At 44.2% G+C, this 25,578-nt stretch overlaps 1 long non-coding RNA gene across 3 annotated transcripts in view; it reads right to left on the bottom strand.

Moving 5' to 3' along the window:
• LOC138513910 (uncharacterized) overlaps positions 1-25,578 on the bottom strand; it is a 519,082-nt gene that overhangs the window by 340,143 nt on the left and 153,361 nt on the right. For all 3 annotated transcript variants that reach the window (XR_011281841.1, XR_011281843.1, XR_011281844.1), the window contains exons 3-4: positions 11,462-12,096; positions 10,964-11,107 (exon numbers count right to left, since the gene is read on the bottom strand). This is a non-coding gene — a long non-coding RNA (uncharacterized lncRNA). The remainder of the gene's footprint in view (positions 1-10,963; positions 11,108-11,461; positions 12,097-25,578) is intronic.

Genomic DNA, 25,578 nt, shown 5'->3' with positions numbered 1-25,578 from the left:
ACACAACGAGTATGTGATCGTGAGTGGGCCTGGGAAGGCTAGATATCTTCCAACGCAACACACTGATTCTAGTATGGATAAGGTAATGGCTGGGCAAAGTACTGTACTTAAGCACAAAGTACAGTTGTCTGGAAACTCCACTTCTCTAACTCAAAATGGCCCCTTGTCAACTGGATGAGAAGCCACACTCGTACAGTTTAACTCTAACAGTGGTAATCCCATAGAGAACTTGGCCTTAACTCCTAACAATAACACGGTATGCTCTGTTAACGCATCTGATCCTCGTGCTGCAATAATGTGTTCTCTGAAAGCTGCCTTGGATTGTGGCATGCTTAAGCCAGAAACATTAATGAAATAACTTAATTTAGACGTGCCAAATGTACTTGAAAATGTGGTTGGTTTTCATGAAGTTCAAAAACACGATAGACCGATACTGGATGGTAGTGTAGAGATGGCCCGGGTAGACTTGACTGTTTCTCATGATGAGTATACTTTCAGGGTCAGCCAAACAAGGAGTCTTATCTTCCGCTTTCGGTGAAAGGTACTGTACCAATCAAAAAGATAGTCGACGATCAAACCGACTACAATATTATTGGACTAGAGGGCAATCCTGATATCTTGCAAGGAGCAAGAATCAACTGAGTCTACCTATTAGATCTGATTGCCCATATTCCCTCCCTTCAAATCTTAACTAGTAAGGACTTCGAACAAATTTCCTTAGCTTGTGAAGACAATTATAGGATGCTTTGTTATCTGCCAACTGTTAATGTCTTGAAATATATTTGGGGATATCGAACTGACCTGTTGGAACTGGGTTTTTGATTGCACACTTTCAATAATGTGTTGACAGCAAACAAGTTTCTCGCCTCACCTGGTCCTCAGAGAGTAAGGGAAGAGGGGGCATTCAAAGGAGGCTCAGGAGGCTCTACAGATGAGAGATTATGCATTTCACAATTGATTTCAATTGCTTGAGGAAAAACAGAACTAGCTTGGGTTAAACCGTTATTATGCTCAATATTCAACAACAAATTAGATAAGCCCTAGCAGACAATCAATTATGGGCTTTCTATTATATCATGGAATTCATGTGGCCTCCTCAACCTCCTGCAACCTCATAACATTATTTATTTCCAATAAACTATGAGTACTAGAGAATTAATGTTGGATGGCTTTACCTCTTATTTTACCAAGGCAACAAAAGGCAACAAGGGTCGACCGATGGGAGGGTTGACAACCGCCATTAATAACCACATGAAATGTAAAACGAGATGTATATACAATGCTGAAAATATTCTTGCTGTCGAACTTGATGTACATGACAAATCACAGTATCTTGTTGTGCTGTTAACTTTATACTGGAATCCCCTGAAAATGTCTATTGACAACATGTTTGACAATTTAGAGCTTTGTTTTGAGAGTGTACTATCCTATAACACGAACTATAAAATCATTTTAGGTGGGGTTTGAATGCCATGTGTTTGGTGTCCAATGTGGAAATTGTGAATGAACAACCTGAGGGTAGGATTAGCGCTATGCAGAGAGGCCAAAGATGGGTGGAATACCTCGACAGTTGGGAAATCACCTTTGTAGATTGCGATCAATCATGTCCTAAATTTACATGGAGTCGAGGATGGTCTACCTCCATGATTGATTCTTTTGCAATAACTAACTCCGTAACCCATTGTGCTGCCCCAGTAATTGTTCACTAAATAGTTCACGGAGATTATGCTCCCATTCAACTATTAATGGGTATAGCACACCCTGGACTCTCTACCGAGGAATTCTTACCTTTGTGTGAGATCAATAGACCGAATATTTCCATCAGATGGAGTCTCGCTATCTGCCTGAAATTAGCAGAGAAGGTGCAGACTGAATTTAACAAAATTGCTGATCAGATTCTACACCCTACATTCTGCTGCTATTTGAGGGAAATGATGGTCGGTGATATAGTTGCTAATGCTATTAGATCTGTGCAGGCCACTCATAAATTTAGTCTTATAATCACTACGTACAGATGTGATAACAAAGTAAAGTATCTTAAAAGTAAGAAAAACAAAGAGCTTCGATCTCTCAAAAAGGCATTACTTAATACTGATCACTATTTATATAAAAAAAAGTGTATTCTTCAACACTACAAAAATACCCTCAGATTCCGTCGCATCACTAACTTAAACAAAAGAAACTGTGATATGATCAGGGCTATATGTAATCATGATACAAAATCCATCTGGTCAGTGATACGGAATTCAACCCAAGATGGCCAGCAAAATCTTGACAATGTTAACTCGGCTGTTGATTTTGGAAAATTATATACTTGAGAAATTTAGCCTGCCCCTTCGTTTCACTGCTATCAAACATCATCACATGATTGATGGGGTTAGAGATCGCTTTTTATGGACAAAATAGATATTGTGTGGGCAATAAGTAAGCTGAAGCAGTCCAATGCTCCAGGCCCCGATGGAATTCCCTCTTGCGTATACATGACAGATCCATCGTTATGGGCCAATATTCTCAAAGATAAATTTGACATAATCTTGCAGATTGGTAACATCCCAGAGCAATGGGGCACATCATTAATTGTACCCATTACAAAAAAAGGAGATCATAAAGATCCCAACAACTATCGTCCCATTGCTCTAATCGATATTATCGCCAAAATATTTGCGGTTCTCGTACTACACGATTTGGAGAGATTCATAGGACAGCGCAACATTCTGTCAAAATTCCAAATAGGATTCAGGAAGGAGATGGGCACTATGCTAAACACCACTGTGATGTCACACATATTGGCAGGGACTAAAACAAAGGGTGAATACCCAGTTTACATAGCTAGCATAGATATGACCTCTGCCTTCGACACAGTAGTGAGAGACCTGCTGTGGATCAAAAATGGTGAAAGCTGGCATCCCAGATTTTTTATCTACTGGATTGCCATGCTTCACAATTTCACAGCATATAAAGTAAGAATTACTAAAGAGGGTGCAACAATTAGGCCTATAAGAATATTCATAGGCCTGAAACAAGGGTGTAACCTAGCTGCAACCCTTTTCAATCTGTACTTAAGCGACTTGGAGAAATTGTGGCATAGAACGGGAATAAACCCAGTGAGGATGGGAGCGTTGTGAATGCACTGGTTAGCATTCGCTGACAATATCATTCTACTGGATTCGACTCCAGCGGGCCTACAAGCCAAACTTTATATGTTTAAGAAGTATGCCTATGCTCACAACCTAACTCCTAACGCAACTAAAACGAGTATGATTATATTTAACGCAGGGAGGAAGTTGAAGACCTACAAATGGAAAATCGGAGGCAAGGTAAGTCTCCAAATGTCCGAAATAACATACTTGGGCTACTATCGGAGCAAAACAAATCTTCTGTCAAATTGTGGAAAGACAGACTTTACCAGAAAGCTTGCGCACTGTTGTTTCTCTATCATGCCCCTGCGAGACTTTCTACTAATGAAAGCCCAGGCAGTGTTAATCTTCTTCTTAGATATGTGTTTGACCGATTTAAGCTAAGTACTGTATACGCTACAGGGGTGTTTAATAAAATGAGCTTTGCAACTCGCTCTCTCCATTGCAAATTGCGTTATTCACCATGAACTTGGCCTTGTTTCACTTTTATGCAGGGCTCTGTGGCGTTCGATGACGAACTACGCAAACATTTTGAATCCTCCTAACAACTCAGTTTACAAAGATCTACAGCAGGTAATGGAGTCTAAATGTATTGAATCTCTCAATCAATTTCAAAAACGCATGCAAAAAGAAGAGGGCCACCTACAAGTGCGTCGGATAAGCATCACAAACACTGAATGGGCCACAACGGACCCAGTTATTGCAGAAGCCTTTGCAACCTATTATGAAAAGCTATACACCCAGCCGTTGGTCCCTATGGATTCCAGCATACTGGATACGCTTACCATTCCAGCATTAAATGAAACATAGAGGTTGGCACTCGAAGCTGAAATAACAGAGGAAGAACTGACGACCGCCATCTCCCAGCTCCAAAATGGAAAAACACAGGGACCCAATGGCATCCCAGTGGAAATATGGAAGAAAATTGGCACCACAGAAGTGGCACCACATATGCTAAAAATGTTCTTGCATGCAAAGGAAAAGGGATTCCTCCCGCCGGATCTAAGAAAGGCCAGTATAGTGGTGATACACAAAGAAGGCAAACCTCCAGATGCATGTAGCTCCTACCGACCGATCTCACTCATAAACACTGAAGCCAAAATACTGGCAAATATATTAGCCAACCGGCTACAGACAGTGATTACAGGCTTGATCCATCCGGACTAATGCGGCTTCATGCCACAGAGATCCACACGAATGAACATTCACAGACTTCAAACAGCCATCGAAAGAGCACCGGCTCTACAAGACACACTGCACTCCTCACTATTGACTTTGAGAAAGCCTTTGACTCCGTCCACTGGGAGGCCCTGTGGATCATAATGGCCAAAATGGGGTTCGGAGCTCAATTTACAAACTGGGTCAAACTCCTATACAATGCCCCAACAGCAGAAATTAGAGCAAATGTGTGGTCCTCGCGCAGCATAAAGCTTGGGAAAGGTACCAGGCAGGGATGCTTCCTATCGGCGATGCTATTCGCACTGGCAATTGAACCACTAGCGATAATGCTGAGAGATTCCCAGGAATGGAGAGGGTTCCGGTGGGCACAGGACTTCTACCGATCTTCTAATCTACCTGGGTGACCCAACTCTCTCTTGCCCTATCGTCACAAATGTGCTAAACACCTATGGAACCTTTAGTGGGCTAAGAGTCAACAATGATAAATCCCTGCTATTCCCAATTAAGGGACTTGATCTGACAACTCTAAATAACTGTCAGTACAAAATTGAACAAGAGCGGTTCCGATATCTCGGGATACAGATCACGACGGATCTAACACAATATACGGAAAAAAACCTACACCCAATAAGAGACAGGTTTGTGAACGATGTGAGGCACTGGATGACTCTCCCGCTCACACTGCTGGGAAGAGCTGCCTTATTCAAGATGCTCGCCCTCCCCTGGTTCTTATACATCCTACAGAACGCACCAATATACATACCGAAAATTTCGCAAAATAGATGAGATGATTAGGAAACTGTTGTGGGGAGGAGGGTACTCTCGTATCGCACTGAAAACCCTACAGCGCTCAGTATTGGAAGGAGGAATTGGGCTTCCGCACCTACAAACATATTATTGGCAGCCCAGATGCCAGTAGTGAATGACATCCTGCACAACGACACAAGGCTACCGCACAATAGAGCGGATACTCAGGCGGAGCAAGGGATCACCCCGATAGAAAATCTCTACCAAAAAAGAACACAGCAGAACACATCCACAATGGCCGCTCAGAGAACACAGATCTGGACGGATGCACACAAGCACCTGGGATGGGAGGGGAAGGTCACACTGAAACAGCCCCTGTGGCACAATAAGCATCTTCCGGAACTCAGAGAAATCCCCAAGTGGCCGGCCTGGGGGGAAGCTGGGATCAACAGACTAGAAGACATGGTAATGGAAGGAGAAATTAAATCATTCCAAGCCCTAAAAGACTAATTCAATCTCCCTGACTCAGAACATTTCCACTACAGGCAAATGAGACAAGCCCTTATCACAAGTGAGATAGACCTCCCTAATGCACCAGAGTGTACCCCGATCGATAGGAACATAGTAATGGAACGAATTGATCATAAAATAACCTCTACAATGTACAATGCAATCAACTCATTCGCTACAATGGAGCTCACAGAACTTAAAGAGAAATGGGAGAGAGGCGTGGGCCCAATTCAATCAGAGGACTGGACTACTGCCCTCATGTATCCCAAGGAGACAGCAATCTCTGCCAGAATCAGGTTGATCCAACTAAAAATCCTGCACAGGATATATTATCCCAGAGAGGCCTTGCATCAATGGGGAAGGGCGACTGATCCCAACTGTCTACGATGCTACCAAACGAGAGGGACCTTCTTCCATATCCTGTGGGAATGTTCACAAATACAAGACTACTGGCAAAAATGCTGCGACACGCTATCAATAGTGATCGGCTGCGAGATATCGATGGACCCCTAAACTCCTAATACTGGGGATAGATGCAGATATAGAGCTATCTTGATAGGAAAAATACATGTTCGCAACATCCACTAGACTTGCAAAAAGGAAAATAGCTCAATTATGGGGCTCCGCCTCGCCCCCACAATACGAGAAATGGGTAACGGATGTGGACATGTGTGTGCCGATGGAAACGAGAGTGTACACCACAAGAGGATGCCCAGAGAAAGCAGCTAAGATATGGAAAAGATGGGAAGACACCTGAAAGTATGAAAAAAGGAGCCCAGAATCTGATGAACTGCCGGGATAGAACTCACCCAAGCGATCAAGATGATCCTAAAAGTCATCGGATACAACAGATCTACAGTATAGAAGGAAAAGAGAAAGTAGCCAAGCATCGAGAAGAAGTGAATACCTGTGTGTTTAATGTAGCCCTCATTACAACCCAGGCGTTAAGGGGTTAACGGCGCAGTAAAAGGGGCGGCGCCGTTAAACCCTTAACGCCTGATTACGAGGTCCCTTTGCGTGTTGGGGAATTTAACGCCTGCTTTTTGCAGGCATTAAAAACCAATCCGTAAAGGGACCTAGGAGCTAATTACGGCACCGTAATTCACGGTGCCGTAATTAGCGCCTTCCTCAGTCCCATTGAGCCCTATGGGGCAAAAATGGGAATGGGGAAGGGCCATGGCGGCATGGGGAATTACCGCCCTGCCAACCTCGGAATGGGGCGGTAATTCCCCATTCCGCCATGGCGGAGTCGGTAAGTTACCGGCATGGACCAGGGTGCTGTTAGCACCATGGTCCAACGCCTGGGTCGTAATGAGGGCCTAAGTGTTTAATTAGTCTCTGTTTTGTTTGTTTGTATCTATAAAACAATAAAAAATATTATATTAAAAAACGCATGCAAAAGATGCTGGTAGCTCTTTCTGTAATCAATGAAGATCTATGCTATCAGCCTACTTTTGTTAAGAAAAAATACTTTGAAATGGATTGGATATCTACTGTCGACCAGCTTACTAATTATAGAACTTTCTCAGAGTATGCAACATGCACGCACAGAAGATTGCTGTGCTACTCTTATTTGATTATGTTTCCTTGCATGCATACTCAAATGTATTTTATACGTTTTAAATGCAATCAATTTCGTGCACGCGAGCGCTGTAAGCATTGGGAAAGCGTCTTGACAAATTCACAACAGGTAAATTGCAGATTTCCAACCTGCTCTGAACCCACAGAAAGGCTTAAACACTTGGTGTTAGAATGCCCCCAATTTAGAACACATGGTACAAATCTATTGTTAAAATGTATTAATCCAGATTTTGTTGACTGCCTAGAATTCCTGTGGGAAAGAATGATGACAGGGAATCACAATCAACTTTTGCCTTGGTAGGTCTTCTAAGGGCTATTGAGGTCAATCTGGCCTTATTTACATAATATGTTTCAACCAAAGAATGCTTTGAACATGTGTCGACCTTAATATATATATTGATCCAATAAGATCCTGACACACCTATTGTATACATTGTATATGTATTATATCGCCCTGATGTAAGCGTACTCGACATATAACTATAACGACATTTTCCAAGTGAAAATATGCACTGCTATTATAGATGACAAGGAATACTATTTTGCTTGTTTTAACGTATTGTTTTAAATTTCTATGACAAATTAATTTTTAATGAATGAATATCGATGTAAATATATCTAAGTTTTTTTGTAAAGGGTTTTATTAACCACACACAAATAAAAATAAATAAAAAAAATGATCATGAGTTTGTTTCTTTGCACACTCCAGATAATTCCTATGGATATGAGCATTTCTAGGTTGCTCAGCAAGTACATTTGTAGGGCACTCCTAGCAGGTATGCCAAACCAAAACCTTATGCCAATGTAACTAAACATAAAATGGCTGGGACTGCTCTTTTAAAGCCATCAAAACCAACACAGAGATGGCACGCTCTCTGGGCACCCTTCAGCAAAGGAATTCATCCTTTCATTCCCCCAGGGAGGAAGAGTTTCAAGGTCCTCCAAAGGGTACACTACCCCCTATCATCAGCCCTGCCCTGCCGCTCCACCAACCAGAAACCTACAGGGGTAGCTCCCAGGCCTTTGACAGTGGAGGCCAATCTCATCGTCCTCCACCATCCATGACACAAACACCCAAGCAGGCCTGAACTGACCGTGGACCCGCGCCCCCACTTTTGCACTGCAGTGAGAGGCCAGCTATCAAACTTTGTCATTCAGTGGAGAAAAATCAACACGGACGAATGGGTGCTGAACGTTCTTCAGCAAGAGCACACTGTAAAATATCAAGACAAGTGCCCCTGTATTCCTCCTGTCGTACGTCAAGAACTTCACATCGCCCAACTGCTACACGAGGTTCAGGCGTCCCTCAGTGCCTCCGCAGGGTACTCCAAATACTTTCTGCTAAGAAAGGAGTCAGGAGGGTGGCAACTGATTCTAGACTTACTATTGATTTATTTGGATTTGCATAGCGCACTACAGCCCACAGGCATCAAGGCGCTGTAAAATAAGCTTAAGAAGGCTTGATTCAGGGTTACAGTAAAGCCACCCAACAGGTAAGGGCAGATGTGTATCCCCATGTTGCCTAAATGTGCTGCTTCTGGGGCCAGGCATTTGGTGAATAAACTCAGAGCCCATTTTAGGTCGAAGGAAAGGGCCTTGAATTGTTAATGCTGCCCCTGGATGACAAAAAGCAGGAACTTCCTGTGTTTGCAATGAATGGGGATGTGGAAGTATGCGTCCACCACGTCGAGGGTTGCCAGAAAATCCCTTTCCTCCAGCTGGTCGAGTATGTGCTGCAACATGACCATCCTGCATTTTTGGGACTTTAAGTCAAACTTCAACTAGTGCAAAACAATGCTTTAAAGGGCCACCACAGGCCTCTCACGTAGGGATCATATCTCAGGGCTCATAGGCAGGTCTACTTAGTAGACTTAAGTAGACTTAGTGCAGGGTACATGGCTACAAATACAGAAATAGTAGCCCATCACATTACTTGGTTACACTTCCAGAGTTAGAGTCAGGGAATACAATTACAGAGTTAGAATCAGGGAATACAAGCTGGCTCATACAAAGAGTCTGGTTTTGATGGCCTTGCGAAAGGCCGCATGGGACTCAATTAAACTGATGTGAGGAGGGAGGGCATTCCAGTGGTTGGAGGCCATAGCTGGGAAGCTAGTGCCGCCGGCACAGGCCTTGCGTGTCCTGGGAACAGTTATGTTGGAGTAGGGAGTTCTGGATGGCATGGAAACAGTGGTTTTGGAGATCCTTTGGACAAGGTAAGGGGGGGCCTGGCCGTATAGACACTTGTTCGTAAGGACAAGGGTTTTGAAAAAATGATCCTTTCCTTGACTGGAAGCCAGTAGACCTGCCTATAAGCCCTGAGATATGATCCCTACATGAGAGGCCTGTGGCGGCCCTTTAAAGCATTGTTTTGCACCAGTTGAAGTTTGGCAAGGTTTTACGATGCCTAAACAAGTACTTAAAGTCCCAAAAATGCAGGATGGTCATGTTGCAGCACATACTCAACCAGCTGGAGGAAAAGGATTTTCTGGCAACCCTCGACCTGGTGGACGCATACTTCCACATCCCCATTCATTGCAAACACAGGAAGTTCCTGCGTTTTGTCGTCCAGGGGCAGCATTAACAATTCAAGGCCCTTTCCTTTGACCTAAAATGGGCTCTGAGTTTATTCACCAAATGCCTGGCCCCAGAAGCAGCACATTTAGACAACATGGGGATACACATCTACCCTTACCTGGACGATTGGCTCATCCGGTCCCGCTCTTACGCACTGGCAACCCAGCACACGGCGGAGACCATACACCTTCAGACTTTGCTCAGATTTTGCTTCAATTATCCAAAGTCCTGCTTGGGGCCGACACAGAATGCACTGTTCCTGGGTGCCCGGCTCAACATGATCTTGTGTCTGGTGACCCCCTCGGAGGAGAGGGTGAAAGCCATCCTGGGGAAGGTCGAGAGACTGTCCACGGCATCCTTCACAACAGTCCGGTCCATCAAATCCCTGTTGGGCATGATGTCCTCCAGCATCCATCTGGTCCCCTTTTGCAGACTCCAAATGGGGTCCCTGCAGGAATTCCTGAATGCCAGGTGGCAGCAGGTCATGGGCACATGGACGGACAAAATCGGTCTGAATCAGGCATTCTGGTTATCTCTTCAATGGTGGTCAGTTTGGCCACATCTCACTCAAGGGGCCCCCTTCCAGATCCCTTCGTACCAGGTTACAGTCACTACCAACGCTTCTCTAGAGGGTTGGGCAGCTCAAACCAGACAATCTCACAGCAGAGGCCTCTAGCTCCAGGAGGAGAAGGACTTACACATAAACATCCTGAAACTCCGGGTGGACTTTTGAGCTCTCAAGTCATTCTAGCCTCAGCTACAGGGGAAGGTGGTTTGGATCTTCACAGACAACACTGCCACTATGTTCTACATCAGGAAGCAGGGCCGGACACGCTCCCCCCGCTCTCTCCCGGGAAGCCCGGTCCCTATGGCACTGGCCCATTCTTCAGGACATGTCCTTGTCCCCTTTCGCCTGGCAGGCATCAAAAACACCATTGCAGACTCACTCAGCAAGGAGCTGTGGTGCTGTCATGAGTGGGAGCTTCAACAGGCTTCAACAGGCACAGGTGTCTCACCTCTTCGGCGAGTGGGGTCTTCCTGAGATCAACATCAGCGTGACAGCTGCCAACTCCAAGTGTTGGAAATTTGCCAGCGGGTATCCTCAGCTGAGGAGTCCAGGGGATGCCTTCTCGATCCTCTGGGATGGGCTCTTCCTGTACGCCATCCATCTGATTCTGCTATTGTTACATGTGATCAACACACTTAGATGTTGTGTCAAGGTTTGAGCTTACCTGAGGTTTGTGTGAAGTCTTGTCAAACAGTCCAGTCCTGTGCTTGTGCCACAGACGGGAGTCCTGCAGGCAAGGGCGGTCCTCTCTAGAAGCCACACCTCCCGGCAACAACTGCGATGATGGCATGATCCCCGAAGTGAAACTCTAGAAAAAAGATAAAAACCCACAAGGGGTAAAAATAACTTTTTTGAAGATCCGTGAAGTAGTGGTTGGATTTCAAGGTTTTACAGGATACAGCAATCCGTGAAAATTGAGAGCATCTAGGAAATGTCCAATAGCAGATGGAGAAGAAGCAGGTAAGACTGGAAAGGACAGCAAAACAAAGTCCAACAGCAGATGGCGAGGAAGCAGGTAAGAATCGGGAAGGGGTAGGAAACCAGTAGCAAAGCGAGCAGAAACACAGAAAAAGGAAATGAGCTGAAGGAAACCTACAGAAGCGCTGCGCTAGGTTAACCAAACTTTAGCAATGTGATGCAATGTTTTGCAATCCCTGCTTACCTTTATAGAAGGCTGTGTGGATTGCCACGGCTCTGGCGCTCACCAATGACACATGACTCTGTGCCTGGAGGAAAGGTGTAGACATTGAGACATTGAGACACACAGCGTATTACGGGCGCCATGTTGAGAGAGGCAACAAATGCTGACCACAAGGCATGAATGGAAACAAGAAGTCAGTTTCTCCAGTTATGCCATATTGACCAGTGAGGAACAGGACGATACAAGGCAGTAAGCCCTCTTCCAGTGCCGACACCTCTGGGTTTGCCAGGATGTAGAGTATGAAACTTCTGAATCAATGTTGTGGCATGCACATTTGCAGCGGGTTCCCAGGTATGTTCATGGATGGAAAAGCCTTTCCAATGTATCAAATATTACAGATGGCCTCTACGATATCTTGAGTCACAGACTTGTGCAACTTCATACTCTGGTGTTCCACCAATGAGGACAGGGATGCTAAAGATGCTTTGGTAGGTATTTGGCCTATAACCAGACTTCTCACCAATGACATACAAGGGTTCTTTGTCTCTCCTTTTGTCAGCATACCGCTTTGTTCTTTCCTGAGCCAAAGACAAGATTTCGGCTGCCTTTTTCTGACATTCCTGAAGGTCTGATATCCAGCTGTCTACTGATGGCACCTAAATATGACCAGGAGATACAGAAATAAATGAGGAAATACATTTGGATTGAATCCGTAGGCATATAAGAAAGTGCTTTGTTGCAAAGAAACATTAATGGTATTGTAATAGAATTCTGGAACAGGAAGCAGAGATGCCCTATCTCCTTGTACTTGAGAAGAGAACCAGCGTAAGTACTGTTCAAGTGTCTGATTGGTACGTTCTGTAATGCCATTGGTCTGATGATGGTAACCCAAGTATAATGTTCTATTAACCCCATAATGAAGACCAGAATTTTGAAACGTATTGGATTCCTCTATCTGATATAATCATAGTAGGGAGTCCATGAAAAAAACTGCCATTTTGGCAGCTTTAGGAATCTTGCCAAAAGGGGAAAAATGAGCCATTTGGGTAAATAAGTCGATAGTTACCATGATAGTGGTGTACCATCTGCAGGGTGGTAACTCGACTATAAAGTCAATGGCAATCTTCTCCCAAGGTCTTCAGGTTGCGTGGGTTGCAGGAGTAAGCATGTAGGTCTACCATTAGGTATTTTTGCCTGGGCACAAATATCACAGGACCTCACATATTCCTGTACAGATGTATGCATGTGAGGCCACCAGAAATGACAATGCAATGTGTGTAAGGTGGCACTAACGCCCCTGTGGCAGGTAATGTGTCATGACAAAGATGCATGACTTGTCTTTGAGTAACATCAGAAGGCAAATACAAGTGATTGTCCTTAAAAAGAAAACCTTGTTTATACTGTAGACCCCATGTATTTGCCATGGATAGGTTCTGTAGAACGGTAGATGAGTTGGTGTATTGTTGTATCCGAGTCAAATAGGTATCCAAAAAACAGATTAACAGTTTGGGCCTTACTATGACTCTGGCGTTAGCCGTGCCGGTAAGAAAATCCCCATTCCGATCGAGTCCCACTGGACTCAATGGGAATGGGGAGGATGGATGCACCGGCACTGTGTGCAACAGTGCCGGTGCATCCGTCAAGGTCTGTGACCGGGTGCCGTTCTGCCTGCCAGGTCAGATCTGGCAGGCTGAATGGCACCTGCTTGCAGAACTCATAGTTTGCCGGTCCGGAAACAGCAGTACTGGCAAGCTTACCGATACCATTATTTCCGGACCGGCAAACTCGTAATGAGGCCCTTTATCTTGTAACAAAGTGTTGTAAGCTATTAGGGCTTCTTCTGATTCCTCATAAATGTGTAAAAGTGTGTCTGCAATTATGTTTTGACTTCCCGGGATGTAGGTCATGGTGAAATTATACTGTGCAAAAAAGTGTGCCCAGCGAGCCTGTCGATTGTTGTAACATTCGAAGCGTGTAGAGCCTGTAGATTACGGTGGTCTGTGCAAATCAGAACTGGTTTACTTGCTCCAAGTAGTAGATGTCTCCACTATAAGCACACCTGCCAAATCACCAATAACTCATTCTCATGTACAGAATACTGTCTTTCACTGACCCCAAAAGTTCAAGTCAAGTAAGCCAAAGGGTGTTCCTCTCCATCTTCTTAAAATTGTTTTAGAACTGTTCCTATTGCATGGTCTGAAGCATCTGTCTCAACAATAAAGCTCTTGTTGGCATCTGATTGTCATAGAATTTTGGCCTGTGTAAAAGATCTTTTGAGGGAAACAAAAGCTGATTCAGTTTTGTTGGTCCATATGTAGGGTTCATCCTTTTTCAACAAGCGGGAAATAGGTAATACTAGACGTGAATAATCCAGAATGAACTTCCTATAAACGTTTGCCATGCCTAAGAAGCATTGGATCTGCTTAACATTCTGTGGACTAGACCAATCGAGTATAGCCTGAACTTTTCAGGAGTCCATGGAAATCCAAGCACGTGAAATCACATACCCCAGGTATTGAATGGTAGACTGATGACACTGCCATTTTTCTGGTTTGGCCAAAAGATGGTTGTCTTGTAGTCTTGTAAGAACTGGGCAGACATGGTGACGTTGGTCAGGTAGGTCAGATGAATAGATAAAAATATCATCCAGGTAGATTATCATGAATTGGTAGAGCATGTCTGAAAATGTACAATCCATAAAGCTTAGGAAAACGGTTGGGGCATTCATCAACCCAAAGGGCATCACTAGGTATTCAAAATGCCCAAAGGGAGTCCAAAAATCTGTTTTCCACTCGCAGCGCTGTCGAATGCGTATGAGGTGGTAGGCTCCACAAAGATCGAGTTTAGTGAAGACGACAATTACCCTAAGGGCTTCCAAGATATCTCCTGATCAGAGTTAATGGAAATGTGTCTTTGATGGTAACATAATTTAGCCGTCGGTAGTCTAGACAGGGTCTCAATTCAGTAGTTTACATTTTAGGAACAAAAAACAATGGAACTCCACAGGGAGATTTCAAATGTCTGATAAGACCATATTTTAGACTATTGTCCAAATACTCCTTTAATGCAATCTTTTTAGGTATAGACAGTATAAACATCCTACCAAAAGGTATAATAGAATCCAGAATAGCATTGATGGCACACATTTCCGGTCTATGCAGGGTTAATGACCTTTCTTTCATGACAATGAAGACGTCAGAAAGCCCTTGATATTCTGGAGGGAACAGTTGTAGATGGGCCGCCGTTAAAAAAGGTTTGTTGACCTGTCCATCAGTATAGTGAACCGAGACCATGTCATTTTTGTTGGAACAGTGTTGTCTAAAGAAGTCTGAACCCAGAAACAAGGTTCCAGCCACCCAGTTTATGTAGGGGTTATGTCGCTGGAGCCAGGGGATTCCAAGGACAATTGGTAAGTGCGCAGCCTTGATGAGATCGAAACTCAGGTTCTATGAATGATAATCCTCTTCTATTGGTGGGTTTGCATCGATATGGGACCGGAAGACAAGGGTCTACCGTCAAGACCCTCCACCAGTTGTGGTATGGACTTCATAACCATGGGTATGTTATTTTATTGGGCCCATGTGATGTGCATGAACATTCCGGCAGAACTGCAGTCCACCAGCGCCAAAGCATATATAGAATCTTAATCAGTTGGTGGAATCAGGATGTTCAAAACCACTAATGGGGGTCTAGACAAGGTAGAACATGTGGTAGAACACAACAAGCCTTCAATCTTCTCCAGATTCATGGCTCCATTCGGGACGGGGAGCTGGCGTTTCCCAAATGCTGTATAGGTATTAGTGGACATTCCCGGAGCTGGTGTGAGCGTGAACCACAATGCATACATAGTCATTGTGTGCTCGTTGTTTTCTTTCTTCAGGCGTTAGAGGGGCCCTGGCTGCTCCCAATTGTAGAGGTTCTGGTTATACCATAGTGTTTTTGGAAGTACCAGAAAGTGCCGGGCTTGTCTTGAATGAAAAATCCCCACTCATACGTTTCTCTGCATGTCTCTCCAGGAGACAGAATTCTCTTTGTAAGACCAAAGCAACCAAAACGTTAAAGTTCGCAAGACGGGAGAGACGGACCAACTCATCTTTCATCTTTTCATTAAGGCCATGGCCAAACAGAGTAAAATAAGTGTCTTCTTGTCAGTCAGTCTCTTTAGCTAACTGTCTAAACTTGCTGATGTATGTCATCAGATTCATAGACCCATGTAGTAAATCAAGGAGATTATCTTGTGCTGTAAAAGCCATATCTGGCCGATCAAAAATGTTTTTGAAGGCTGCCGTAACACCGGCATAGTTATCCAATATAGGGTCTGAGCTTGTGACAAAAGGGGGAGCCCAAGAGAGCGCATTGCCTGTCAAATGAGAAATTAGAAAACCCACTTTATCCTTTTCAGATGCATAGACAAGGGTCTAAAAGTTAAGTGGATTGTGCATGATGTTGTTTTTTAGGAGATCCATCAAATTTCTCCAAAACAGTACCAAGTGAGGGATTCTCTTGAGTTAGTACATCACATGTAAGGACCATTTGTTTTAATGCAGCATTTTCAGCTTGAAGGTCCTGCACTTCAGCTTTTAAATCCTGCATAGCCCTAATTAAATCCTGCATGGAATCCTTGTCTACAGGCACCTATTGTCGTCTCAAACTGTCAAAGTTCGAGCTTACCTGAGGCTTGTGTGAAGTCTTGACAAGCAGTCCCTTCCTGTGCTTGGTCCACAGATGGAAGTCTTGCAGGTAAGGCTGGTCCTCTCTGGAAGCCACACCACCTGGCAACAACTGCAATGGATGGGATGACCCCCAGAGTGAAATGCCAGAAAAAATGGAAAAACCCACAAAGAGTAAAAAAACAACTTTTGAAGATCCGTGGAGTATTGGTTGGATTTCAAGGTCACACGGGATACAGCAATCCGTGGAAATAGAGAGCAGCTAGACAAAGTCCAATAGCAGATGGCGTGGAATCAGGTAAAATGGGAACAGACAGTCAAATAAGGTCCAATAGCAGATGGTGAGAAAGCAGGTTAGAATCCAGAAGGACTAGGAAAACAGGAGTGGAGTGAGCGGAAACACAGTAGTGAGCAGAAAAGAGAAACAAGCTGAACGAAAGATACAGAAGCACTGAGCTAGGTTAACCAAACCTTAGCATTGAGACGCAGGTTTTTGCAATCCCTGCTTACTTTTATGGAAGGCTGTTCAGATTGCCATGGCTCTGGTGATCACCAGTGACACATGCCTTTTGTGTCTAGAGGAAAGGTATGGAAATTGAGACACACAGCGCATTTTGGGTGCCATGTTGGGTAAGGCAACAAATGCTGACCACAAGGCACAAATGGAAACAGGAGGGCGGTTTCTCCACTTATGCCATATTGACTAGCGTAGAACAGGACGATACATTACATGTTGCTGCTGCAGGATGATCCTAATTGCACCTGTGGCCGAGGCAGAACTGGTACTCGGACCTTCTCCATACGTCGGTGGTTCCGGCAATCCAGGTGCCTCCACTTCCCAACCTTCTCTCCAGAGAAAATTAATCAATTCTGCACCATGACCTGGCGTCACTGAGCCTCATGGCCTGGCTCCTGCAGCCCTAGAATTCGGGTACTATTCCCTGCATTTTAAATGGAAGAAGATCCTGGCCAAGGCCAGAGCTCCATTTCTGTTGCCTTGCTACAGGCACAATTGGAAGCGTTTCACAGTGTGGTGCCGGGCGCAAAGGATCACGCCCCTGTGGGTAATGGCTCTAGAGCTCCTCCTGTATCTGCTCTCTATGGCTAAAGCTGGCCTGGCTCATGCCTCCATCAAGGCTCATCTAGCTGCCATTTCCCAGTACACACAGGCTTCAGGCAAACATTCCCTGTGGTCGCACAGGCCCATCAAAGAGTTCCTCAAGGGACTCTTCAGGACCTTTCTGCTGGTAAAGGCTCCTGCCCCGGCTTGGGAATTGAATGTGGTCCTGTCAAAGCTTATGGGGCCCCTATTTGAACCAATGCATTGTGCTCCATTGAGGTTTCTATCGTGGAAGGCTGCTTTCCTAGTGGAAATCACCTCGGCCAGCCGAGTCGGGGAGATTCCGGCCCTCTCCTGCAAACAACCATATTGTCCTTCCATGCAACTAAGGTGGTGCTATGAGCTCATTCCACCTTCATGCCAAAGGTTCCATCTGACTTTTATCTCAACAAGCCTTTGGTACTGCTAGTGTTCTTCGTGAACCGCTGAACGCCTGCTGAAAGGGCAGTTCATTCACTGGAAGTTGTCTGTGACTTCAAGTTCTACGTGGCATGCAAAAAAGACTTTTGGAAATGTCTCTGCTTTTTGTCAATTTTGGACCTGTGGGACACAGAAAGGCCCTGTCTAAGGCTTCCATGTCCAGATGGCTCTCTGGCTGTGTCATGCATTGGCCAACAGACCACTTCCAGGCTGGCCAAGAGTCCACTCCACCAGAGCCATCGCAGCAACGACAGCATATCTCTCTGGTGTTCCCCTGCTCGACATCTGCTGGGCTGCTATGTGGAGGTCTACCCATACCTTCACAAGATTCTACTGCATCGACAGGGATTTCAGGGAGAAGTCCTGGGCCGACCTAGCAGCGCTACGCAACCTGTTTGTTTGAGCTCAGTCTGTTCCAGGGGTAAGTGTATTGCTTCTGTGAGCCTTTCTACCTCCCGTGGATGTGTATATGTACTGCTGTGTTTCGTATACATGAACATGTGAATCCATGCAAGACCCCATGCTGAATAAGGAATAAGTTACTTATCTGTAGATTTTGTTCTCCAGCATGAATTCACATGCAAACCTTTCCTCGTTCCCCTCTCTGGCTTGTATTGGTTCATACTGCCACTTTACATGCGCATCCAAATCTGAAGATGGCCTTCAGGGGTAGAACTTAGTAGGACAAATGTCATTGGCTGGAGCAGTATTACCCAAAAGACACTGATAGACTGTGAGGTGCAAAGCAGTTTTGAGTTTAAAGCAAAACTGCTTTCTTTTACTTTATGTAGGATTCTCAGCCTAACGACAGGGAATCTTCATGAGCTTGTGAATCCATGCAAGACCCAGGCTCGAGAACCAGAGTTACAGTTAAGTAACTTGCTTCATATTTATATTTTGCAGATGGATCTCCGAAGGGAGGAGCTAGCTGTGCCTCTGAATGTATACAGGAATAGTACCCCATCTATCTGGGAATGCACCTTGTGGACATTAAATCACTGCACATGACGTTCTTATTGGAAATACAAACCAGACTGCACAGTGCATCCGGTATCTGGTTTGTTATTCTTTCAGATCATATTATTCAATAGGGACTGCTTTTGAAACAATTTTCGTTCTTTTACCAGGATTTCTGCCTTGTTCTTGTATATCCTCTTGTCATACCTTCCGAAATATGCATCCACAGGATGCTATCATTAGGTATTTTTAGTCATATATGTCTTTATCATGAAATCAAAATGTAGGTCTTGTTTTATGTGACTTCCATATAATAATAATGAATACATCTTACAGGGTCACAAGCATCCTGTCACGTTTAAGTCAGAAGTTAGACATATGAAAATTACCCTTAAGTGGAGAATTTAATTTGATTTCCCCCTGAAGAAAGCTCCTAATTAGAGGGGACAGACACATGTTGGGGCCAAGGAGTTGTGGAAAACGATTCATACAAAGCTTCTGTTAGATATTTTTAATTGTTGTCGTAGCATTGCTGTGTTTTTATTCACACATTGTCACTGGATGTGGTGATGGATAATGTTTGATTCTGCAGGTCAATAGTTTTGATGTATACAGTCTTTTTACCAGATGTAGTATAGCTGTGGTATGTTTTGTTTGTATTTTTGTGATCCTGGGGGAAAGATTTTCCTTCAGAATATATGAATATATGTGTTTTTTTAATTTTTGATGTAAGAATGTAATAAAGATAATCTTTTTATATGAATTGGAGATGTTGGATTTAGTCCATTTTTGAATTGTTGGATGTCACTGAGTCCTACTACGCAAGGGGATTTTGTTGTATTTTTGTGGTATGTGTACCCAGCTCAATACTCTAGCATCCGGGTCCCTCTCTCAAGTATAGATAGTAAGAAAAGGACACATTTTCCAAATGTTGCATAGGTTAACATAAGTAGCAGAGGCACTGGTAGGGACAAATTGTTGCAGTCGGAGGTCGCTATCAAAGAGGACACCAAGATTCGGAGCCTTTGGAGTGAGAGCAAGAAGGTGAGGCAAGGGGAGGGGAGGGATTACATTTGAAGCTGGGAGAAAGATGTATTCCATTTTTAAGAGTTCTGTAAGGGGCAGCAGAGAGCAATGCAGTGACAAATTGCAGTGAGATCGTTCTTAAACTGAGATGGTTGTGGTGAAGGCGGGAAGGGAGAAATGTATCTGAGTATCATTGGCAAAATGTTGATAGTGAACACCAGAGGATGAGATAAGTCTTCCTAGAGTAGAGGTATAGAGGGTGGAGATCAAAGGTCCAAGGACTGAATTTTGGGGGATGCTGACAGGGAGATTGGTGGGGTCAGAGATATTTTAAAGGATAGAGTTTCTAGATAGGAGGTGATCCAGGCAAGAGCAGGTTTGCGAAATCCAAAGTCCTGGAGATTGAGGAGGAGAGAGGAGTGGTCAACAGTGTTGAAAGAGGCAGAAACGTCAACAAAGATGAATTTATAAGAGAATTTGGTTTGGTGTGCGTTTGAGAGAAAATTGGAGACATGCATGAGTGCAGTCTCGTTGGAGGGTTTATGATGGAAGCAGAGGAGTAGCCAAGATTGTCTAATAAATGGGGCCTGAAGCTAATGTAGTTGGGCCCACCACACTGACATCTACATCTGTAAATGCCCACACAGGACTGCTGAGTGGGCATTTACAGATTTTGGGTGGGCCTTGCCTACTTAGGCCTTACCCTGTCGGCACCTCTGGATGGAAGCCAGGTTGCAGTAGATCCCCAAGACCATTATCTTCAAGGTACTTAGTGATTCTGTTGAAGACCACCCACTCAAGCACTTCAGAATAATTGGGAAGGCAAGCAATTGTGGGATTGTTTGGGGAGAGGTTTGGGTCAGCAACTGGTTTCTTCAATAGGGGTGAGACAGTTGCATATTTGAAGGAGGCAGGGACGAGTACAGCAGAGAGAGAAAGCCTGAAGAGCTGCGATAGATAAGACCAAGTGAGCCAGACTAGGTCTTTGACCATTTGGGGAGTAAAAAGGTTGATATGACTGCAAGATGAGTTGACACTGCAAAGGATGGGTGCTAATTCAATATGAGTGGTGGGAAGAAATAGTCAAGAGTAGAAGAGGGAGGAGTGATGTGGTGGATGGAAGGAAAGTTGGGAAGGGAGAGCGAGGAAGGCTGTGAGAGTATTACACTTTTTAGAGATTTTAGAGCAAAGGTAGAGAGCCAAGTCATTAGCAAAAAGGGAGAAGGCGATGTATATTATTATCTTGGGAGTTGTGAGAAAGATTGGAGGTGTGGGTCATTCGAAAGGGGGGTGGTAGATTAGGTTTGTGAAGTAGGAGGATTTGACAGAGTCAAGGACAGAGGTTAGGACGGCAAGGGAATGTTTGTAGTCTAGGAGTAGGGTAGGTTTTCCCAATTTGCACCATATCCATAGGTCATGGCGAGTGTTTGTTTTGAGGGACTGAGTTTCAGAGGTGGTCCGAGACTGTGGATGGGGATAAGAAGGTGCAATTGTGCAAGTGGGATAGTGTTGGTCAAATGGGGGATGGTAGGTCAGTGTCCATCCAGTGTACCGCTATGGCCCTTTTCACTATCACATAGGCTATGTTAAATAATATCCTGTGGTATATGTTCAGCTCGGAGTGCGTACAAATCCCCAGTAGCGCCCATTTGTGCTCTAACTCTACAGGCCTCTCTATGCTTCCTCTCACCTCTTTTGCCACCTTTCCCCAGAACTGCTGTATTTTTGGGGACTCCCAAGCCATGTGATAAAAAAATCCTTTACCTATGGAGCATTTTGGAAAAGTGGCCTCCCCCCTCCGTCTCATCTTTTTCAGTATTTCCCTGGATTAGTAGACCCTGTGAAGATAGTTAAACTGCATTTGTCTTAATTTAGCTGCTATGGCTACTTCTCTAGGGTGTTGTAGGGATTCTATCCAGTCCTCATTGTCCATGTCCCCAGGTCTCTTTCGGAACTATGCTTTAACTCACCCAGCTGTCTTGTGGTGTGAAAGCACAGTATCTTATAGAGGGAAGATACTTGTTTTGAGGTAATCTCTCCATCCAATACATTTCTTTCAATTGATGAGGCCTGTGCCAGTTCTACTCCCCACCAATCTGTGGTGCCAGGACATGCCTTTACTGCAAGTATTTATAACGATCCTGTGCTTCAAGGCCTCATTTTGCTCTTAAATCTAGGAATTTCATATTGGGGAGTGAACCACATCTCCCTTATTATCAATGCCCTCCTTTTCGATTTGCCCGCCTCTGCAAGTGTTGTGTCCGTGTGATTAGAGCATTCTCCCACAGTGGGGATGCCAGAGTAAGACACTTGTACCATCCCAGGAATCTACTATCCCACGCCAATGCCAGCCTGCTGCCTTTGTGACCTGTGGGATCTCCAGTCATGTCACCGCTCCATATAAAAGTTGTTCCCATCCCTTCCTTCCTAACAATTGTAGTTCTGTGTTGATTAATGCATTTTGCCCTTTAGGTATTTACACCCATTCACTATGGTGAGCTGGGAAACCCAGTAGTGTAACTTCAAATTCAGGAGCCTGATCCCACCCTCACACCGTGAGTTTTAGAGCATTTGCAACCTTACGTTGGGTGTTTTATTCTACCACAGGAATTCTCTCAGGATTTGATCTATCCAATTAAGTTCCCTGTTTGTTATCATCCTCACAGCGTGTAGGACTATGTATATAAAAGTCTGGGGAGTGTGACCATCTTGTACAAAGCTACTCTTCCTAGTAGAGAGAGCGACAGAGGATGCCAATGTTTAGTGTTAAACTCAAAGCATTTGAAGGCCGGCGTTAGGTTCAGTTCAGTAAAGAGGTGATCATATTTTTGTATTAAAATCTCTAGGCATGGGACTCCTGTTTCCGTTGTTTTCAAATGCGGAAATGTGCCTCACATGTTCTTTGCCACGTGAACGGGTAATGTAGGGATTTTTCCCATTTAATCTTCAGGCCTGCAAATCCCCCAAATTCCTCAATTATAGTCATTAACCTGATTATGGAACTGTCAGAGTTGGTCAGGTACAACAAGATGTAGTCCACATATAGCCGGAATACCATTATTTAATTCTAAAATGTTTTCTGGTGTACAACGTTTGTAATATATAATAAGTGATGCACATCAGAAATTATACATATAAGTGTCTCATTTATGGATGCTAGCTATTCATTTACAAACCAAAAGGGATGGTAGGCCCATTTGGTTAGAAACCTCAAATACCACCTTTTAAGGTACAGAATGCTTTATGAAAGGGTGGCTAATTAGCAGACCTGGCTCGCATGCAGAATCACATTTTCTTAACACCACTGAATCGGAGGTCATTGATCTCATTAAACATCTCAAACCTTCTCTCTGCAAAGGAGACATATGCCCTTCCAAAACCATTAAAGAATGGGCCAAAGACCTCGCCCCCTTCATAACAGCTTTCATTAATGCTTCCTTCAGGACAGGTATTGTTCCTGACAGTCTCAAAGAAGCATAGGTATGCCTGTGGTGTACCCCAAGGCTCCTGTACAGCCCCTACTCAATACAACCTCTTCACAAAACCTCTCTTCGACTTACTCGACTCTCTGGGTATAGCATATACAAATTATGCTGATGATACCCAAGTACTCCTACCACTATCTGGATCCTATCATCAAGACGCCACAGCACTACATAAAATCTATGCTACAATCCAAGCATGGATGGCTGCCAATGGACTATGCCTCAACGGGGATAAGACTGAAATTCTTATCCTTGGTCAGAAAGCCACCTTAGCCAAACTAAACCCACAATACTCTAACTTCAACATAGATAATTCCATTATCAAGGTCTCTTCTTCTGTTAAGACATTAGGTGTGTATATTGATGCCAATTTATCAAATAACAAACAAGTTAGCGCCATTGCCTCCGCATCAGCATACAGCACCAAACTCATCAATGCCATAAAACCCTACCTCTCTAAACTCAACTGTCTCGCAATAGCAGAAAAACCATAGGTGCCAAACTCGACTACTGCAATGCTCTCCTAGCAGGCACCTCCTCCAAAACTTACGGAGACTTCAAACTACACAAAACAATGCCCTTAGAGCTGCCTTGAACATCCCTAGAAGAGACCATATGGCACAGGCCAGGCAAATAGCTCAATTGGTCCAAGTCAAAGACCGCATTACACTCAAATTCCTTACTATCATGCACAGATGCCTCAACCACACAGCGCCCACATACCTATCTGATCCTATATACAGAACTGCCTCTAAACGCCCCACTAGAACACAGTATACCAACCAACTACACATCCCTCGCATCCGTAGAGTCAAAGCAGGAGGGATAGGTTTCTCATACATAGCACCTAAACTGTGGAACTCACTCCCTGCCACCCTTAGAGCTGAAACCTCCATCCATGCCTTCCGTAAGAATCTCAAAATCACCTACTTGAACTAACTCTCCTCTAACCTTACCACTCTCTTCAAGTTTCTACTACCCCAACACTTATTGTATATTGTAATGTACTTATGTATAAAACGTCTAATTGTATTATTATAACATAAATGTCAATAATTGCAAATGATAACTGTATAGCTCTGCAACTAAGTATGTTCATTCTATGTAACAAGTGCAATGATGCCTCAGGGCTGCTGCGCGCTATACAAATATGAATAAATAAATATATAGTAAGATGAGGATGGGGGAAGGGCAAGGGATCAGATATCATGGAGCAGGGTAGATGGTTGAGTGGGTCGGTAGCAACAGGGCTCTGCCCCCCTATTGGGGGTTCAAAAGCCACTGGAGTGGGTGTCAGGGGAATTGGTCCATGTGGGCTACTGTGGCAGGAATATGCAAGGGTGATGCAGAGTGGGATGCTCGGGAGAAGGAACAGGTGGAGAATTGTGGTAAATCCCCCGTAAGGGAACCGAGAAGGAGTGGGAGATGTGTAGGCATTCTGTAAGGTTACTGTACTATACCCAGACTTGGCTATATAATCTTGCACAGGTTTGGTTTCGTTAGAGGAATCCATCTTCAAAATATATATACCTGCCTGTAAGATGGACTTTCATTCTGGCACGCATGAACAAGAAAATGTTCATTCATTTATTAGCCATTGCACTAAGCTTCTTTCATATAATCTTGCACATGAACTTAATTTACAGTGCAGCACCGACTGACTCTACTACAAATAGAACCCTGGCAAAGGCTGCAAATTCTATTATAATAGTCAGACACTGCTGCACTGATATTGTTTTGAAGGGTTGGGGAGTATCTAAAGGATGTGACGAATCCCGAGATGTCGTCACTTCTCCCCGAGGGGGAGCCCCTTCCCATGAGGCCAGGGAGGTGAGGCCACTACCACGTAGCAACAAAGTCCCTGGGAGCAATGACAGTAGCGTCTGCTCCCCTATGGGTTCTCCCACGCGAATTCAGTCTGAGGCCCTTGCTACTAACAATGCCAATAGTGGGGTTAATGGGGAGCTGTTTAAAGATAAATTAACCGTTGTTCCTTTCTAGTACGCTGTTTGTTCTTGTATTTCTATGCATTTGTTTCTGTGGTCCTTGTTTGCCTTCGTATATTTTGAATTTTATGCCGGTATGTCTATTCGTATGTATTATGTAATATTGCTTGTTTTTTGTTGGCACCTCTAAGCCTTCGGGTACCTTGTGCGTAGTACAAATAAAATCAAATCAAAACAAAATCAAATCAATAGTCCCCCTTGTGGTGGTACTCAGAGGGAGGATCTCATGGGGAGAGACTCCTCCTCTTGACATCAGGGGTGACATCTCGGGAGAACGCAGTGCAACACTCCTCACCCTCCACCCTCTTCCTTTACCACCCCTAAGTCCATGAGGCCCACCTCATCTTCCCTCACTTCCATACTACACACTTCCATGTATGTACGTGAGACTGAATACCCTACAGTTACTGAGAAGAGGAAGAGTAGGGATGATTTAATGAAGATCTCCTTGACA

Source organism: Ambystoma mexicanum, chromosome 12, assembly GCF_040938575.1.
Source record: "Ambystoma mexicanum isolate Mex_15411 chromosome 12, UKY_AmexF1_1, whole genome shotgun sequence".
Taxonomy (NCBI): Eukaryota; Metazoa; Chordata; class Amphibia; order Caudata; family Ambystomatidae; genus Ambystoma; species Ambystoma mexicanum.
Note: the sequence above shows the minus strand (reverse complement) of the source record. Positions and strands in the feature narration are given on the sequence as shown.